A 16365-nucleotide genomic window follows, 5' to 3' on the forward strand; every position below is an offset into this window, starting at 1 on the left:
CGTCTTTGTAATCACATGTATTGGAGAGAGGGATGGCCATAGAGAAACTGAGTAGTGTGTGAAAGGAATAAAATTACATTAACAGGAATAGGAGGTACACTAAGTGCTGAACATCTTGCTGTTTCATGTTTTCTTCTTTTAACGGAATTAATGTGTAATAAACTCATATAGTGTGGGAAGAGCTATGGTAGATGTCAGTGATAAAAGTCTGAAAAATTATTGTGGGAAAAATGAAAGAGGGGAGTGTGTGTGCTTGGGATAAAGGAGGTCTGAAGAGAAACTCCAGTTAGATTTCTATCTCAAGAGAAGTCTAGAAATCTGTTTTCCCAGAGGATAGAAGTCTTGCTTCTTTTGCGAATTCTTGTGAAGGTTTGGTATTGCAACATGACCAAATGGCGTTAACTTGGGCCTGGAAGATGAGAGTCTTGTCCGGCTGTTTGAGATCAGTAGAATGCCCATTTTCCAGCTGTGCTAACTACCTGCTGGATGATTTGAGGCAAATAATGCCTTGTGATCTGCAGATAAAAATCAAGCAAGAAAACCCTCCTTACATAATTAAGAACTTCTTTTGTCTCAGCTTTGCCGCTCACTTGGAATGGTGATCTGGGCACAATCCTTGGTGCTGGCTCTGGGTAGAAACAGACCTGTTAGAGGATTGAGGCAATTGCTATTGTCAAAGGTATTTCTACAGAAGAAAAAAAATTTCATCTGTTGCTAATTCTTACGGAACAATCCTCTCTGCAGTGTCTTCTGCAAGAAATAGGTGGGCCAGTGAAGCTAAAGAAAGACTAAGCGTTTTGGAATCTGATCAGACCAGAAGCAGCTAAAAACCCTTCAACTTCTGTCTGATTACCTGTAAGACAGGAGAGTCCCATTCCTTCTCTGACCAATACAACTCACTGGCACAAAGTTGTGTTTCCTGTACTTAAAGTTGCAACACTGTGGATCTTCAAGGAGAAGGAAATTGCTAATGAAGAAAAAGCAGATATAAATAATGGAAGAATTAAGCAAAGAAACTTCTAATTTATGTTGTACAAACATTTGAACAGCAATGGTACTAGAACCAATTTTGAAACTAATATATGAGGTGTGCTTAACATTGGCATCCTGATACAGAGCTGGGAGCTGCTGTTCCTACAGGCCTTACCTGCCACCGTTAGCGAGGGTAGCGACCAAAATAAAAAATGGAGTCAAAGCCACTTTTTAATGTCATGCTATAGAAGCCAGATTCTCTGCTTAGTGATTCAATATGAACCACTACTGAGTCTGTTTGTGAAAGCATAGCTGCAGATTTGTATAGCTGAGTACAGGTGAGATCTGACTCCTGTACATTTACTAAGTGCCTGTTGCTACGCTTAGCATTACTGTGATTCATGTTACACGTTACCAAGCCAGAGCAGAAGAGCCTCTAGCTCTATGTGTATTTCATGCATTTAAATACATTTAAATAAATTCCTCTTTATTACATCTCTGGCTCTGCCAAGGATATGGTCACACTTCATGCTAAGTCTGAATGTGTGGCTGCTGTCATTTTAGGCTGTTCTTTTCTGATGAAAACAATGCTGTTGTTTTTTCACTTTATGACTAGCTATACCCACACAACATGATTTATTCTTGGCTGTTGCTCATCTTGCCTTCAAAAAGCAGAATACCTAAATTACCCTTATAGCTATGCACATAACTGCAGTTCAGTTACTAATTTCAGAGGGGTTTTGCTCTTACATTTTTCCACATTTTTTCAGAGGGCTTTTGCTCTTACATTTTTGCACATTTTTTGTTGTGTGCTGAAACTTTGTGCTGTGTGGTTCAAAAGGCACTCTATGATCATTTTTGTTTTTCACACAAATTCATTGAGCCTTGTTTGGGTTACATGCTCATGAAAGAAAAGTCTTTTTCAAAACATCCAGGACACTGTCTATCCACTGCTGAACCTTTTAATGTCAAACTCTGCCTGAACCTCCTCAAGGAATGAGCTGTCACGTTAGGAAAAAAGTTGGCTGGAACATAACAGTGCTGTGAGGAATGTTTGAGAATGTGAGAGAGAGCACAGGAGGAACTTTGCACTGCTTGGGACATACTTGCTGTATAAAACTGCTCCATGTGTGTTTTCTTAGGTTATACAATTGCCTTTAAATTTTTGGAAAATATTCCGTGGGGATTAAAATCTCCCAGTTACAAACTAGAGGGCAATGGGTTTGGCTTTTTGAGAAGGGGAGTGTAATTTTTCTTTACAGGGTATATAGCTGCTGTTTCAGACTGTGCCAAGCAGGTTTTTATTAGCCATGTAGTTGAAAGCATTATTGTTTGGTTTTTGTTTTGTAAGCAGTGGTTGCCACTGGGTCATTCAGATGGATGAGAGTGGAGGTTTCCTGATGACGTTGTGTTTGTTCAAGTGGATAACCTGTGTGGATTAGGACAGTGGTTCTCTGAATGTTTTATGACATTGTAATGGTGTTCTTGTTAGCCACATGATCTTAACATTACAGTAAAGATGTTTAGCAAGAAGTAAAAATGTTGGCAGGCATGCAAGACTCTGGTTCAGAAAAACATTTGATGCCTACAAATCTCTGTCTTTCCAATGTAGCATTTAACAAGGTGCTTAAGTTAGGATCGGTGGAGCTTAGGTGTGTTGGTAAGTGTACAAAAAGCTCTGCACATTAACAGCCCTGTTTGCTTCCTTGCAGCTCTGTGTCGGCAGTGGAATCTCCCAGACGTCAGTCAGCAGATAACACCTTCACCATCCTCCTTCGGGGGTGAGTTTGCAGTGTCTCTGGACCCCAGTCAGTTCAAAAGCATGTGACAATATGGGGGCTAACTCCACATTTGGCAGGTGGGGGCAGTACTGCTTAAGGAATTTCTGCCTCTTTCAAGTCTTTGTCTTGCCTGAGTTTAGAAAATGATCATTTTCAACTTTGATTACTTTGTCCATTTCTTTTGCCTTATGCTCATAGCTTGGCTGTTTGGGGGACAACTGAGTGGGGTCCTTGGTGCAGGACAGGGTGGGAGGGAGGGGGCAGCAATTGCACAAGCTGCTATGACTGTTCTGATCCCACACTGAGAAGCTGTGCACCCATTGCATATTTAAGGGGAGATCTTTAAGTTGAATAGTTCTACTCTGACAATTTGACATCGAAATTATTACAATTAATGTATGTTCTGAGGATCAGTATCAGCTTTTCTGTGTGGAGTTTGTTTCTGAAAGTAATACAAGCATCTTTTGTTTGCAGGATGTTTTATTAGTTTATGAGGTAGGTGAAAGGTCACTTGAAACTAAACCAAGTACCTGTTGTATAAACTTGTAGCAAATACTGTTTCATCACTGTAGTTTGTGTGACCGCTCTTAGATGAAGACATTCTTTTAAATAATATTTTATGGTGCAGAAGTGTATTAGGGAATAGATTTATGAGAATTCCATTTTGATTTGTGAACTTCATTTATGATATTCACTTATTTTTGTAAAGATTGATTTAACTACAACCTATGTTGAAAAGTTACCCAGAACCTCCTTATAGATAAAGTAGAATGTGTAGAACTCAGTTTATCTTAAAAAGTTGTATTGGGTTAACTCTCTGGGACCTCATCCGACTCAGTAGCCTTTCTTCTCTCAGAATGGGAGACTGTGATTTTCCCTATCTTTCTCTTTAGTACTTCTGCCTACTGAGGTGTTTACCAATGAGGGCTTGTGTAATACAAGGAAATACAATGTCTGTGCAGGAGCAGTCACCAGTTAGTGTATATCATCTGTTTTCCCCTTTTGTTCAAATGGAAACAAAGCTTTGTGTGTAATGAGAAATTTCTGGAAACTCTCATTTTGTGTTTTTCTAGTTTCCCTTGTATGTGTTCTGAAATGTAGCTGCAGCTTCGTTAGAGGGCACTCTTGAATAACGCATGGTGGGACTGCTGACAGCATTCACCGCATACTCTTCCGAGAAAAATCCTGATGCAAATGAAATTTACCACCCTAGAGTAGAAAGTGAGAGGTCTGAGATGGATTACCTTGTGTACTTCGCTGTCTTATGATAAAAGGCAAGATCGACTACATTGAGGGCTGATTTAATGCTTGTGCTGTGTATGGAACATAGCAACAATCTATTAGATAATTCACTATAGTGTTCCAAATGTGGATTAATTAATTTATAAAACTTGCTTTTCTCATGGCCTTTACCCTATAAACTGCCTTGATCCTAAATGTATATCCATTTTGGAACTTTTCTTGGTACTGTTGCTATCATCTTAAAAAAAATCCTTTAGAAGCAGTACATTGCTTCAGAAACTCCTGGGTTTTAGTTCCAGACCTTACATCAGTTCCTTCTGTGCCTTTGACAGTTTATCATGTGTTCTTTCACTTTTCTTCTGTTATAAAGATAATTATTTTTACCTTGGGAGAATTAATCAATGTATATAAATGGGCTTTGAAATCTAAAGTGGTTTAAAATTAAAAATATAATTAAAACATTGAACAAAGCAGGAGTCAGGGAAGACCAATTTAAGACCATGATTATTGCTTAACAGCTTTGGTGTTGCTTCTGTTCTGGCAAGATTATAGAGCCAGATCATTTGCATTACATTTGACTTTTCTTGATGTTTTTAGTTTTTGTCCAAGGAAAAGCATTCTTTATATGCAGGAGTCAGATTGTCTGTAAACATAAACATAATCTTAACTTTGGCCAAAACATACCTTGGTTTGCTTTTAGAAAAGCATACCAAACCAGTGTAACTTGAAAGGTTTTTCTGAGCAATTAGCACTGAATCATACCTACACTGGATAGGCTTGGCAAAACTGAAGTGCAAGTTTCCTATGCTGGAACCATGCCTACATAGTATAAACCTCAGCTTTAATATATTGCTTTACTTAGACTCTGAATTCTTACTTCGGAGTTAGCATTGCTGCTAGTAGCTGGGTTCTACGTAGGCTACTTGGTGGTGGTGCTCGTGTGCCTCTCCCAAAGATGAGAGAAGAGGCATTATGTGGGGATGTGATTTGAATAAGGTCACAGAATAGGGCAGTAACAGCTATGAACAGAAACCAGTTGTCTGGCTGACTGACCCATATCCTTACTGGGATGTATTCCTTCCAGCTGGGACTGGCACATCTTTCTTACCAGGGGTTTTAGCTTTACTCAGAGGTGACAGCTTTACTGTCTGTGGGTTGAAGATAGTAGACATTGACAACTTGAGAGTGTACCAAAGCAGATTCTGTGCTACAGCCAAAATAATACTTTGCTTGGTATCCTAAAGAACTAGGTAGTGCTTCTATGAACTCTAATGGCCATGAGATTCCACTTCTACAAAATTAAAGCAGAATAATAATAGAAAGTACTTGTCAGGCCATCTTTTTCCTCTCCTAGTTTTTAATGTCTTGCACCTTCCCTTTCTGTCTTACTGGTATGGCTCCTTGTTAGCTTTTGGGCAAAGAGTGGTTGCCTGGAGTAAGGAAGGAAGGCTGAGATGTTCCTTCTCAGGAATCCTTCACGTCTGCCCCAAGGGGATGTGAGGAGGCAGCAGAAGCTGAGCTGAGCCATGGTACTGTGTGGGTGACTGCAGAGATAGGGAAAGAAGCACTATGGAGAGACTCCTGCAGACTGTAAGGCAGTTGATTGGGACAACGTGAGCAGCTCTTACGGTAAGGTCTTGACTAGGCAGCCTTGCAAGACAGCTGTTGGGCTAAGTGCAGGCATTTAGCTAAACTTGCGAGCATCCCATCTCCCACCACCTCTCGTGGGAGGGTGGCAACAGCAGCTTCTCTGGGGCAAAGGCAATGGCTCAGCCCAGACCTGACCCTCGGCTGTTGTGTGGCCTCCTGGACTGTTTCACTGAGTTGGGAGGAGGGCAGCAGGCAAGGTGCCTGCATGGTCAAACTATCAGGAATGTCATCTGGGTGACCCTATCAGCTGTAGTCTCTGAGGAAACTTAGTGCCTGACTGGCAGATGGAATTTAAGGTGAAATGGAATAAGTAAGGGCTTCCCTGATAGAAAAAAAAAAAAAAAAAACAAAACAGTTACCAAGCCTAAAGCATTTTACTCCGTGGGGCCGGGGACTGCATTTTTAATGGATTTGAAAAGCTCAGCTCTTGTGATTTCTGTAAATGACATTAGAAATGACATTTTAAATGACACAGGCTTTAGCCAAAATATTCACCCCCTCAGTGTTATACTCCATCCCATATGTAGATGCCCTGTCATGTGTTTTACCACACATATTGTTTGGATGTTCTAAAAAAAATAATAGTAATCGAGCAGCCAGTGACATCTACAGAACGTGCTGAAGAGGAGCTCCAGTGTTCTCGTATGAAATACTTTCTTCCAGTGTTGAGTAGCATCTCCTACAAATATTTCCTCACACAACATTTCTGTGGAACTGAAAGTTTATTTTTATGATGATTTATGTTTTCGTCTGTCATTCTTTGAAGACTAGTTGGAGTTGTGTGGTGACATGTTTGCATGGGTTAGTCAATGCCATCTTCATGGCATGATGTATTAAATGTAAATAGTAGACGCTAGTGTCATCTTTGTTTTACCTCTGAAATCAGTTCCAGGTACTGTCTGATTTTTATTTAAAAAGATGGCTGCAGTTCTTGGTCCCAACTATATTTACAATCAGTGTTGTACTTAAAATGTTCTGCCAAGTCCTCCTTTTTTTTTTCACTGTGCATCAGCAGTGGCTTGTCTTTTGGGGATCTGGAGACCAAATGCACGTTTGTGGGCAGTATTTTGAGGATGGTGTGACTGTAGTTTCTTGAGCACCCGTTGGCCTATTTCTAGGCTGACATTCTGATATGGCAGGTTATTGTGTTGATCTTGGAAGACGTTGTGGGACTAGTTGCAGGCTGATAAGGGTAGGTAGCAACAGCTGGAAAGTGTTTCCTGCTTAAATAAGAGTGAAAAAGCCACTACTAATAGAATTGAAGGGAAGAAGTAGAATCTGTGTTTATAAAAATACAGAAGAGGAACATAATGGGATAAAGCATAAATTTAGGCCAGTCTTCTGCCTAATGTAATAATGTAAACGGAGCAAGCAAACTTTCCTCTTTTTTTTTTTTTTCAGTAGAAGCAGTTTAGCTAAGAGCCCAGTGGTGCTGGCTGTCTAAATTGTCATAGTTTTAAGTGCCAAGAAGTAAATATTTTTAAGTAAAGCAAATGCAAAACTTTGGGGATATACATGAAACACAAAAGAAGGAAAAAAGAAAAAAAACTAAAGAAACTCTTTTGTGTACAGCATCCAGAGCAATTTTAAAGTGCTTTTGTTCCATGCCTAAACAAATGGTTGATTCAGCCAAAAAGAAATCTTTCCTATTGATTTATTACACCAATTTAGATATAAGCCCTCTGTGCAGGATTGTCGGTTTAATAGAACAGCTTTCTTTCTCCTTTCAGATTTAATCCACATGTTGTTGTATCAACAGAGCCTTTGTCTCTGCTCAGTTATGAGTTATCCTTTTTTAATAAAAAAAAAAAAGTGAAAACACATGTTTTTTAACAGACCTATTACAAAAAAGTGTAGGATGGCATAGGGTAGAGGTGACCATCAAATAGTGACACTGATTTGTAGGTAACTTCAAAGTGGTGCTGCAAATGAAAGAGTGAAAAATGGCCCTTTCACTTCTCCCCAATGCAATGACTGTGGAAAGCCCAACAGTGACAAGAGGAGGCAGCATTATCTTTAGCCAGGATTTTCTAGATTTTTTTTTTTTTTCCCATCTTGTGCAGTGATGCTAAACATGCTCTTTTTAGTTAACTCTAATTTCCTTCCTTTTTTTTTAAAGGGGACTTATCCAGAGGTGTATGTAATTCACATTTCCTTCCTTCCTGCCTCTCTCCCCTGCAGAGAAGGATTTCTTTCTTGGACCCCTCCTGTTTTCCAACTGGAGAGGAATTAGTCTCAGGAAACTCATGAATTTGATATTATTTCTATACTTGGTTTTGTGAGGAAAACATTTATTTGAGTATGAATTCTTACTTGATACCTGCATGAGGGTTCAGAAGTGCATGTTAGAGCTGCTCAATAAAGCAGTTCACTACATCATTCGATTATAACCTTTTCTTGGACCATATCACACAACGAACTCCTGTAGCGTCATGAATTATTTCTGAAGATTTACTTCAGTACATCCTGCACTGGCAGCTTGGTGGGCTGAATGCAGCCAAAAGCAGAACAGTTGCAGTATCTGTGTCTTTGGTGCTAGCCTGTTTTCTTCCAGCTTGTGTTAGACTCCTGGCAGTCATCAGTCTCCCTTAATTCTCTTTCACATGTCAGCACAGCAGATCCCACCTCAAGTGTCAATATAATTAATTGCAGCGGTATGATTTTAAAAATAAGTTAATAATAATGTGTCTTCAAGCAGAAGGAATTTGTCTGGCATTTAAAAAATGTGGCACGATCCTATTCTACTACTAAAAGTTATAGAAGAGAGTAGGAAAAGATCTACCTTAGAGGCATTAGCAGTCAGTGATGGGAAAAGGAGGTCGTATCCTTGCTGCCTAAAGCAGATAGCAGGCCTGGCAGTGATAATTTTAGCTCTGAGGAAGGAGTGGTCTTGATATATCAGGCAGTTCCCTTGGTCCACCAAGGTCTTCAAAAAAGAACAAAAAATTGTTGACAGCATGTTTTTGTAGAAGTTAGACTGCTCTGGCTTTGACAGAGGACAGGTAAGCCAGATGAAGGTTAGCAGCCTGTGCTAAAAGAAGCAAACTGTTCATGTTTAAGGCAACTTAGGTACTATCAAATTCTCTGGATGTTAACTCTGCAAGTGTTTCTTACACAAGAAGAAGAAAGAAGAAAAAAAAACCCTTTGAACATGGCTGTGGAATGCAGACTTATGGGGCGGGGGGAGGAGGGTGTTTGTTTTCCTGCAGGCTGGCCTTTTGTCACTGCCTGCGTTTTTCATATGAGAGCTTGAGCATACCTTTCCAACATAAGATAAAAAATGGATCTTGGAAGGATTATACTTTTCAAATTCTGTCTCCTGTCCTCAGGTCTGCATCCTACCAAGATAAATACTCCAAAACTGGGTACTAATAGATATTTAGATTAGGCTTGTTTTCAGTTTATCACTGTTCTTAATGGCAGCTAGCCATTGTTACTTCTCTAAACAGCCTAGAACTTGAATCTTTCCAGAGCAGTGGTAAATGAAAGGGGTATTTGCCTAGCAAGAACCATTTCTTTATATGTGGATTTTGCAGGGCATTGTACTATACTGAGCTTTCATCTAAAATATCCTTGGGCAATGTCATCCAACTTTGAAGTTGGCCATCCTTTGAGCAGCCGATTGGATTGGAAACCTCCAGAGATCCCTCCCAAACTAACTTTGTGATTCTGTTTTCTGGTAGAGTTCTGGCAAAGATGCTTCTTTTGGATTCATTTGTATCTTCCTTCATGCTCAACAGCTTTCATCATGTTCCCATCAAAAGCAGTTCTTTAAACTGAAGTCATGTGTGAACAGCAGGATCAGTTTTTAAACTAACATGAGTTTCCTTCCGTCGTAGTTTAGACTGGGTTTTATGCTGCCCTATTCAGATGATATGAAAAATAAATTTTATTTTATTGCTATTTATTAAGGGATAATTGCTTTTTTTTGTTCTCAGACACAAATGTTTTAGCATGGGGCAATACAACGGATAATTTTTTAAAAGTTAATGGGTCGTGTTCTTGGGTTAGCTTTGTTCCTTTGCACTCTTTGTTGGGAAACTGCGGAATAAGGAAAGACAAAGAGAAAAGAGCTTTGTTATTTGGGATTTATAAGACTATATCGTTACTGCCTTTCAAGTGAGTGTTGCATTTTTCAGCTAAAAGCTGAAGTTAAGTAAAAGATACTATTTGTATGGATATTGGTACCTATTAGCCAAACACTTTAGCTCATACTTAACTTTATGCTGTACAGCATTTTGCTTAAATTACTTTGAATAGTAAAGGACTTAATAATGTCTTACTAATTCAGAAACTGTATGCTTGACAAGGGAATGTTGACAGTTTGTTGGCTTGCTTGGATTTATGATTTTATTCCGAGGGTAGAACAGGATGGTGAGGCAATTAGATGGAGTTACATATACCAAATGTATAATTTATCACATATGTACTCAAAACTAAAGTTGACTAATCTTGTAGTTCATGCTTGCTGTATGTTCAGACTTTAACCTCTCTGTTTAGATTGCCAATGTGGTGCCAATTAGTGAGATTGTGATGTGGACACTAAGGAGTATAACTCACTTCACATGGGTTACCAAACAGCTAGCAGATGTTAAGCTAATGGTTCTTGGCTACTACCAGCCTGACTTGGATTTCAACCCAGAGGTGAAAGAATTTATTTCTCTCCCATTACCATTTCCCTTGGGCCATATTGTCCCAAGCATCGAGAATTCCTTCAACTTACTCTAGAAGATGATGTAAATGTTTCCCTTCCCCCTTAAACCTATTCTCAGGTGTCTTGTATGTTCCTTTATTTTTATGTTAATTTGCCTTCTTTGGTATTTGTTAGTCTACTGGTAGGCTTTATTATAAATGGTAAACTAAAATGTAAAGACTTTAAACATGTAACTGAAATTCTTAACAGAAGTCTGTGCTGAGTGTGTGGTGTGGTTCATGTACTGTACCTGCATGCGGCGATGTGACAAAAAGACAAATCCTAGGATTACTGTTGCTACTTTGAGTAACAAAGGCCATAGAAAGTGGTGGGTCTGGCTTGCCTGGGATCCTGCCTTTCTTTGTTTTCACTACTGGATATTGTACTCTCAAGCCCTGTAAAAAGTGTAACTGCAAGGCCCATAGTTTTTCTTCTAGTGATGAGTCAGTGCTGAACAACTAACTGGCAGATTCTGCAGCTTCTTGGGTGTGATTTAGAGCAGCAGTAGGCAGTAGTTGTTACTCAAGACAACTTAAAACATGGCTTGAAATATAGTGTAATAACTGGAAAACAATCATTTCTACTTTATTTTCTGTGTTTTTTCAGGTGATAGGTATGATAAGGGCATCTCTGCCTATATAACCTTAGCAACTTCAGGAACAGAGGTAGGGTAATGGAGGGCTCAGCTGAATGAACAATAGCACTTAAATACTTGCTGATGCCTAAATCCCATTTCATAACTTGCTGTATATGATTCTGACATGTTTAACCAGGGTGTGTAATATTAGGGCTGATGCTTTTTGTTCTCTCTCTGGCAACTTTGTCTTTCCTTGTCTGTAACATTATTTCTAGCATTCAGTTTTTTAGCAATTTCTTTACCTTCCTCATTTTATACCTTCGTAAAAGGCAGTATTATTAGCATAACAGTCATTTGAAAAACAAAATAATACTTAATGAGAAACTTTCAGTTATAGCTTATTTTCTTATTGACGTACTATTTTGAGGTTTCAGATACGATCAGCATTACATGAACACCAACAGGAAGAGTTGGGTGAGGGTTAAATAATTGTCATAGTTATTTTCCAGTGAGCAATGAAAATAAACTGCTTGCAAGGTCCTGTAATTTGTTGCTTGTCTTCAGGGTTCTAAAGGAAATGTTTCATTCAGTGATGCATTTAATGCTGAATTTCCAAAGCGAGCAATTATTTTTAATTTCTTGAGATGAGCAGAACTGTCTGTCCTGTGGATTCATCTTTCTTGATGTTTATGTATTTACTAAGGACAAGGTAGCAGAAATAATGCAAACAGTTATTCTGTACTTACGTGATGAATAATAGTTAAATACTAATTACCCTTCTTGAAGAGTAATTAATAACTTTCAGATTTTCTGTAGAATGGATAGGAAAAACTCAGCAGGATAAACTGAGAAACAACATGAACCATCCTCTTTTCAAGAGTGGCAGGTTATCATGTGTCAGGTTTTGGGTGGTAGGAGGCAAAATCCAACAGCAGTTTGTAGCTACCTTTGCTCTTCTCTTTCTCAGTATCTAAATTAGTTATTCAGTCCAGTATATGCTGGACTTTTTCTAGAGATTTCACTGGCTTTCTTTCCCTCTAGACTTCCATGTAGCTCTATATGATAAATTATTTTTCTTTGTTTTTTTTTTTTTTTTTCCATTTAAGAGACTTAAGACGTACTGATGATCAAGTCCATTCTTAGGTGTATTTTGGTGTGTAGGGTCAGGGAAACATTGAAATTATAATAAATACGGAAAAAGGAAGATATTTTTGACTTTCTCTTGGGAATTGTGCAGAACTCAATACAAATTTTACTGCCAGTGGCCCTCTTAAGTATGAACACAAGTGTATGTACAGATTCTTGCAGAAGTAATTGAAGCCAAAAACTTGAGTGAAGTGATACTTGATTTCAAAAGGGAAAATACATCAGAATGAGGAAGCATGCTAAAAAGAAACTGAAAGGAGGAGTGAAAAGGGTGAAATGTTTGTAGGTAGTGTGAAGATTATTTGAAGGCACTATACTGCAGAGCAAATGCCCTGGCCCTGTCAAAAGCTGCTTGAGTTAGAGAAAAGTTATGATGTGAAACAGCAGGGAAGGAAGGCTGTAGAGTCAGAGGCATCTTTCCAAAAGCTGAAGTCATGACCAAGTGAGGAAGACAGAAAAGAACAAACACTTTGAAACGCCAAAAACTTAGAGCTTTTAGAATGTAGAAAAAGTAACAGTTTTTTTCCAGATAGGTTGGGAATAAGAAGCTTGTCTAAAAGTTTGCAAAACCCCTTGAAAAACAGGGTGTGAAAGAATCATTGCATAGGGTGGAGCAGAAAGAAACAAAGGAATTTCTGAGGCATCTATGCTCCTCATGGCTTCTGTACCAGAACCTATCTCAAACCCAACTATTAATGGAAGAATTTAAGAAGGCAGTGAGCAATAACTGGCTGCAGACACCAGGATGTTAGAGGCCAGGAGGGATTCAGGGGAGAAACTATTGAATTATTAAGACTTGTATGCAACCTTTCAATTAAAACCTCCTCAGCCTTATTAGAGAATAGATAGGGCTGATATGATGCCAACTCACAAAAGAGTTCCAGGAAGCTTGAGGAACAGGAGACAGAAGTCTAGCTTTGTATTGTGCAGCATAGTCAAAATAATAATATAGATTAAAATTATTTGCTACATGATTTTATATGAATATGGAGGACTGGAACATGTTTTTGTAAAAGGAAGTTGCATCTGACAAATCTTCAAGGACTTGAAAGGCTCAGCAAACATCTGGATGAGGGTGTTCCAGTGCATATGGTACCCTCAGATTTTCAAACAGCTTCTGACATGGTCCTTTGCATCTTCTTAAAGCAACTGGTCTTTCTAGGGATAAGAGAAAATAGCCTTTAGTAAATCAGTGACTGGTTAAGAGATGAGAAAATGTGTACCAGTAATCACTGTTACAATGGAGGGTGGTTACCATTAGAGTGACACAAGAATCTTATGAGACTTGTGCTGTTTAACACTCTCACTGATGATCTGAGGAAGGCAATGGATAAAGAAATAACAAAGTCTGAGTGATTTAGAAGTATGCTGGCATAGTCAACTTGTAAAGTTGCAGAAATACCTACCTTATGGCAGTGTGTGATTGGAAAATAAACTAGCAGGATAAACTTGGTGTCAGTAAATGTAGAGTGACATGAGAAAGCTATGGCTAAACGAGGTACTGCCTCCCCAATAACAGATGATGGAACAGTTTGCAAATGAAGAACGTCTAGGCCTGAAGAAAAGATGCCTGAGTGGGACAGAAGATAAGTAACCATTCCCCATTTCTCTTTCATTCCCTAATAAAAAGTAGGCACATCAAATGGAAGTACGAAGTGCAAAATAAACAAAAATAAATACTTATTTGCCTGATGAATACAGTGTGTCAGCTGTTGCAACAAGACTCTGGTGCTGAGAGCTTGCATGACAGCGATTGGATATATTCTTGGAGGAAAAACCTACAAAGTCTATTTCATACCAATACAGAAGACCTGGCACATGGAAATCTTAAGCTAGAAGTTGTTGCAGGCTCAGGGAATGTGTTGGGGAATACAGCTGCCCAGTTCTCTTCCTTAGGCATTGGCCACTGACTACAGTCCAAGACACGATACTAGCTAGATGAAGATGTGATCTTACTTGGTAAGGCTTGTCTTTGGTGTCTTATTCTCTTTAATTGTATTTTGCTCTTTCTGTGCTTGTCTGTTCCAGCTACTCCCTCCTCTCTCAGATGTTCCTCCTAAACAATAAATTAATTTTTGTTTTTATGAAAACACACTTTTTTGTATGTCTTTTTGTTGTTGTGTGGGTGTGTTTTTTTTTTTCTTGTGTTTTTTTTTTGTTGTTGTTTTGTTGTTTTTTTTTGTGTACTACATTGAGTTGTTATGTGTATAACTTAAGTTTGTTGTGTTTGTCCACAGACTTCTTGGACAGAAAATGGAGCTGCTGCTTAAGCATTTCCATATGCGTTCAGCTATACTCTTCACCTAATGTAACTTGTAAAAATAAACATCTTTAAAATGATATTTTTATGTGTTGGTAAAGAGTTAATGGAACTAGAAACTGTTCCAGACCGGTTTGTCCCTACTGTGGATGGTAAGAAGGCTGTGTCATGTCTTGCTAGTTTTTAAACAACCTACAGCTTCGTCTCTATGAATTTGATGGCCAATTAGTTGATCCCTTCAGGAGACTTAGTTGAATACAATCCTCCTGACATTTGAACACAGCAGAATACTTGAATGTTAGCAAGTTTTCCATTTATAAGTGAGTTGTTTGTTAAAAGTGGAGAGAACAGTCCAAACTCTGCCAAGTACATGCTAGGCTAAGGCAGCCCTGCTGGCCTCAGACATGACATGTTGTCAATTTTATTTTTATTTAGGACAGATTTGCAAAGTGGGTGTGTTGATAAATATATAAGGGAGTGTGTGTTACATCCCATCAGTGTGAACTCAATTTTCTATGCTATTGTGCACAGATGGTATGCTTTTGTGTTTTCTTATTTCACACTTTAGACTGAAGAAGCCAGGTTTAAGATGTGCTACATTAATTTAGACGCTTATAAACTTGAGATGAAAGGGGTAGGTGGCAGGAAAGAGTAGTCACCTCTGTCTCCTGAATCAGCCTGTGTCTCCTCACCTTTTCCCACTAAGCAGGTAAAACTCTGTCTCTGTTTTTGATTCCATCTGTGGAGTTGAACCATTTATCACTGTAGGAAGAAGTTAATGGAAGTCTTGACATGGAGAATGTTATCTCCTTGTCTTCTGTGTGAAAAGATACTTATATGGGAATGAAAATTGTGGCATTTGCTCTAATTTTGTCTATCTTCTAGTTCCCAGCTTTTCTGTCACCAGTAGAAGTGAATGAAATAGGAACAGTGGGCTGAGATTTCAAGAGCCCGGTATGGAGGCAAAGTCTGTAGCCTTTATGTACGAGAAGAAATTAGTTCTAGAATCCTGCAGGGTGTGGGAATAAACCTGCAATATTCTAGGAGCCTGTTGGTCATTCCTAGCTAAAATTGGCCAACAACTCCTTAATGTGGCTGTGAGAAGTAAAGAAAGCAGGATGGAGGCAAGGCTTTGTAGCACTGAGACATGGGGATTCTCCAGAAGTATATAATGGGTTTTGGTGATGCATATGGTCACTCTGTGACAGTGTGCCAGGAGCACAGGTGACTTTGTTTAGGTTGAATTCAAATAGGTGAAACCCAAAGACAATCATCAAAAAGAGAACTCGGATGAGCATTCAAGTTGGTTTAGGAGCTTCTTATTTTTGGTACTTCATTTGAGGAAAGCTGCAGAGTGCTCAACAGAAACAGGTATGCATAGGCGTTAGGGCATCTGGGTGACTTGGAAGAGTCTCCTCAAATGAAATATTACTAAAAGCACAGTTTATTAGTAATGGGATGCAAACATTGGCTGAAGAGGCAATTGTGCCAGGTTGTGCTGTTGTGCCAGGTTCTGCAGAAGTTTTGCTGGTGCAGGTGATGCTTTATGGGACAGAGGGAGGGAGTTGGCTAATGTGTGATTTGCCATCCCTTGGCTGAGGTTGACCTTCAGGTGGAACCTGAGAACCTGCTAGTCAGTAACCAAAGAGAGCAGGGTGGCAGAAGGACCAAGAATTTAGATTCACTGCCCTGGCCTGTGTTTAGTTTTTATGAAGATTATAAGAGTGCAGGTATGTTCTGTGATCACTCCTGTCCACAGCAGCTACCTTCAAACGTTGTTCCATGGTCAGTATCTAATCATGTATTTAGGCATTTTGGCATATGCTGCAGAACATGGATGAAGGAGATCTCCAGATCTCCTTTTCAGTAGTATCTTGTATCTGTGGCTGCAGTAGAGATTCCAGGGTTTTTCTTGTGTTCTTGTGATATTTCCTCCCCATACTTATTGTGTAACTTTTCAGACCTCTGGGCTCAAAGGTAGAAATAATCTTCTAGAAATCCTATCACAGAAATCTTTCTATCTTGTTTAACACATAGGTGTTAA

The 16365-nt window shown here is 39.0% G+C and overlaps 1 protein-coding gene across 15 annotated transcripts in view; it reads left to right on the forward strand.

Annotated features, from left to right (window-relative positions):
- Window positions 1–16365, forward strand: part of EXD3 (exonuclease 3'-5' domain containing 3) — a 293160-nt gene that overhangs the window by 4316 nt on the left and 272479 nt on the right. For 13 of the 15 annotated variants that reach the window (XM_033003026.2, XM_042786593.1, XM_042786594.1 and 10 more), the window contains exon 2: window positions 2685–2753. The gene's annotated coding sequence lies outside the window, so the exon portion shown is untranslated. Of the gene's footprint in view, window positions 1–2684; window positions 2754–2797; window positions 2831–16365 lie in introns of those variants that run through there. The other 2 variants (XM_033003030.2, XM_042786591.1) reach the window with 1 other exon arrangement.

The sequence above is a fragment of the Tyto alba genome, unplaced genomic scaffold (genome assembly GCF_018691265.1).
Source record: "Tyto alba isolate M040663 unplaced genomic scaffold, T.alba_DEE_v4.0 Super-Scaffold_11, whole genome shotgun sequence".
Lineage (NCBI taxonomy): Eukaryota > Metazoa > Chordata > Aves > Strigiformes > Tytonidae > Tyto > Tyto alba.